The following is a 4,171-nucleotide window of genomic DNA, read 5'->3' as shown; positions in this document are numbered from 1 at the left end:
GAATACATATAAATACAACGTCGACTATATAAATGCCACCGACGTTGTTTTGCATTTCAACGTCAACTATATAAATACATACGTGTAAATAATGACACTAACAACTATTTCCACATCATCTTTTTTAGAAAAATCGAAGTGGAAAATTTATTTCACGACGGTTGTTTGTAAATAAGAGACGTAGTAGATTTCAATAACGTCGTCTTCTCATGTATTTAAAGGCGTCATATTTTTTCTTGTCGTGAAAATTATATTTAACGGCGTAGTGTTTTAGTTGTCATCGTTGTATGTCTATCTTGCGGCCTTGTTCTTTTAATATGTGTCATATTTTTCCTTTTTAACGACGGTGATTTGTTTTAGTTGGTCGTCTATTCTCATCCTCGACTATTTTTTAAAACTTTAGCAGACTAAACACGTCTGTTTTTATTTATTTTCGACGTTGTTTTATTTAACAACGTCTAATATTTATCGTCGTTGTTTGTTTCTGAAAATAGGACGTATAAATTTTGTAATACGACTCTCATATATTTGTAACCGACGTTGTTTAGTTGTTCAACGTCTACTCTATAAATACATATGTCGTAAATAATGACACTGACAACTATTTCCACGTCATCTTTTATAGAAAAATCGAAGTGGAAAACTTATTTTACGACGTTTGTTTCTATATAGGCGACGTAGTAGGAATCAATAACGTCGTCTTCTAATTTATTTAAAGACGTCATATTTTTTTATTGTCGTGAAAATGATATTTAACGGCGTCTTATTTTAATTTTCGTCGTTGTATGTCTATCTTGCGGCCTTGTTCTGTTATTATGTGTCATATTTTTCCTTTTTAACGACGGTTTTTTTAGAGAGTTGGTCGTCTATTCTCATCCTCGACTGCTTTTTTAGATCTTTTTGCAGTACAAAGACGTCGTTTTGTATTTGTTGATGGCGTTGTATATTTTAACAACGACGGTGATTTAGCGTCGTGGTTTATGAGGGAAAAGATGACGGTGGATTCCACGACCATAGAAAAACCGAATACACGACGGTGATTTACCGTCGTCTTTTTGCTTTTTTGTAGTAGTGTCTCGAAATTTTGTTAAGAAGAAAATAACACTAAAAAAACATAAAGATAGTATTTTCATTCATAATTCTTGACAAAACTAACAATACAAGTTACAATTGTCTACAACGAGTTTTCATATTTTGAAAACGTTGCATTATAGCGTCGTTATCAATACAAGCAAAAACATATCTTTCAATGTAAACAACCAAACTATCATTCAATCATTGATCTCCCATTTTGTTGTGAAGTGGATTTTTGATAATATTCATGGCAGAAAATACCCTCTCCATTGAAGCAGTTGCAACTGGTAAAACCAAAGCCAATATAATCAGGAAATACACATAAGGAAATATTGTATGCATTCCTTTCTCCACCATTTTTTCCGCAAGCATGCCAATCCCTTGCAATTCAGAAAAATCACTACTCGAAAGCATATGATGAACATAAACCCCAAGTTGATCTTCAAGCATCAATAAAGCTCCATCTGAAAAATCTTGAGGATAAAATTGAGCAAGACGAACTAGCTTTCGTTTGTCAAAAACTACAAATTAATTGTTTTAATTCCTCAAGTTGCCTATCAATGACATGAAGAAAGAGCTCCACACGATAATGATGGTTGTTTGTCATGATTGGAGCATTACGTTGTGACTTCCTAGGAATTACATATTCCTCATCCATGTTAGGAACCGTAATAAGATGTTTGTTACAAAAAGAAGATGCTTGATCAACTAATTCATCAAACATATTATTCCTCATCAATTGTAGGTTTTCCTTGCATGTTTGAACTAAACCCATTGCATTCACAATGTCTTGATCTTTCTTTTGCAATGTCTGAGATAAAGTATTTGTTATTCCCAATATAGCTTTCATAAAAAACATCTGAAACACAAACTCAAAAGATTGTATTTCTCTCCATAACTTAAAGGCTTCACTATAACTATCATTGGGGTTATCATCCACAATCATTTAAAGCACACTCACCATATATGGAAACATACAAATGATACTAATCAAGGTAGCATAATGTGAGTTTCATTGTGTATCACCTGCACATTTGAGAGTAGTATCTTGATTCAAGCCTCGCTCCGTTATAAGACAACCTTCATCAGAAGCTTTTACAGGCTCTTCTTGGTATTGTGCTCTAAGTGCATCATGACGCTTACAAGATGCTCCGACTACATTAATGTGGGAGTGATTTTCATCCTTAAAGAATATTCATCTGAAAATTCCTTCTTCTTCTTTACTTCTCTTTCTCCCTACAAAACAATACGGAGTGAAAAGACCACACCCTGGGGGTGTTGGCCAAAGGCCCTCCGATGCCTAAGTTAGTCGAGTGTTTGTAGGAAAACAATAGCTAACAAAGGGATGTAAATTTCTCCAGGGTGAGAACCGGGTGGCCGGAGTCGTGTGTGGTGGCTAGAGCCTTGTGTGAGAGAGAGAAAGATATGGCAGCTAGGGTTTATGAGAGAGGATTTCTGCAAAGTTACAGACAGAAGTTTAGAATTACCTCAAGCCTTGGTGTAGCCAAGTATTTATAGGAGCCTCGAAGGCTAGGGTTTCAAAAGAATAATTCCGTAGATGGAGATGAATTATTCTTCCCCAATTTGGAGAGATTGATTTAATTAGGGATTTGATTAAAATCAAATCCCCAATTAGGGTAAGAATAAAATAATTCCCAAATTGATTGGCTTAATTATTTGACCTAGGATCTGTAGATTTTTTGCTTCCACAAATGCCCCCCAGCTTCTGCATGGCGCATGGTGGCATGGAGGAGGTATGAATTAATTGTTGGGTTGTCCAGCTGTAACTGGGCTTCCTTATGTGACTTGGGCTCTTGAGTGGAGGAGGTCTTTTCCTTGCCAATTGGTCTTTGACTTGGGCTATCCAGCTGTAACTGGGATGGAGGAGCGCAGGCTTGTTACTGGAGCTGGTGGCAGTTTGGGCTAGCTTACTTGCTGGGGCTAGTCCAATTTGCTTCAATTTTTTATTTTTATTTTTTGTGTGCCACTAACTAGGAACTGTCTGAGTCAAGGTGATCATGTGTGGCATATAGACGTGCTGGAAGTCGGCAACAGATGGGAATGGGAGGTTGGTGATGGTCCGCTCGTTCCTCTCACCTACTATGACGATGAGTCATACCCCTATTGATTTGCTAAGTCTTTCTGGAATTCTTTGTTGTGTATCTGACTCACTTCCGTCTCCTGCTTGCAAAACATGACATCTACAAGAAACTCGATCTTGGCCCAGACATAACCAAGGTTCATCAAGCTTTGAACATCTCTGCCAGGTTCCGTGGATGGCGCTGGTTGCTGAGTGAACATCGGAAAAAGGCAAGTAGTCTGCCCCCTGCCGAAGATGTTGAAAAATGAAAACCGTATGGCTCATACCTAGATGATCTGCCAGCTAAACGGGAGGAGTCCTCGACTGAGCTCCCTCATTCTGCCACGAGCAAGTATTCATCAAAGGGGGTCTCGTCTGCTAAGAAGGTCCCTATGGGAGTTTCTCGTTCTTCATTTGCAGGATCAAGTGCCTCGTCAATGCGAACAACAAGAAGGTCAATGGCATGCAGGAGGTCCGGGATATTCTGCTCAAGTCTCTGCCCAAACTGCTCAAAAGTTGTGATCTACCTTATAAGGAGGGTGCTGAGAAGCAAGGTTTGGGTCGATTGCACTGATCCGGGGATCAACCAGAGAGGACTGTACCTTTGTCCAGCAATCACGACTTGTCTACGAAGCCAAGAACAATCACGGGCAGAGCTGACTCAATGTTGTAAGCTGCGACCAAGAGAGCTAAAGAGTCGTTTGCTTGAGCAAAGAGTCCTTCAGTTGCATGAACTACTGGTTCGGGGGCTCAAAATGAACAATTTGTCAAGTCCATCTATTTGTGTCAAGCTGGTTGACCACATACATTAGGTTGGTGACCTTGTCACGTTATCGAGCCTTTCCTTGGATAAGCAAGAAGAAGCCACAATGTATCATCTTCAAAAGGGGAACTTGTGTGCTATTGCCTCCTCTTCTGCTCTACTCGATAAGCTGATGAAGAACACCGATCTGATTGACAAGCACTCAAACCAGCGGATTCGCCATGATGCGATGTTATTTTATGATGGAGTTGAGT

The sequence above is a fragment of the Prunus dulcis genome, unplaced genomic scaffold (assembly GCF_902201215.1).
Source record: "Prunus dulcis unplaced genomic scaffold, ALMONDv2, whole genome shotgun sequence".
Taxonomy (NCBI): Eukaryota; Viridiplantae; Streptophyta; class Magnoliopsida; order Rosales; family Rosaceae; genus Prunus; species Prunus dulcis.
The sequence above is the reverse complement of the archived record's forward strand: the minus strand, read 5'-3'. Positions refer to the sequence as shown.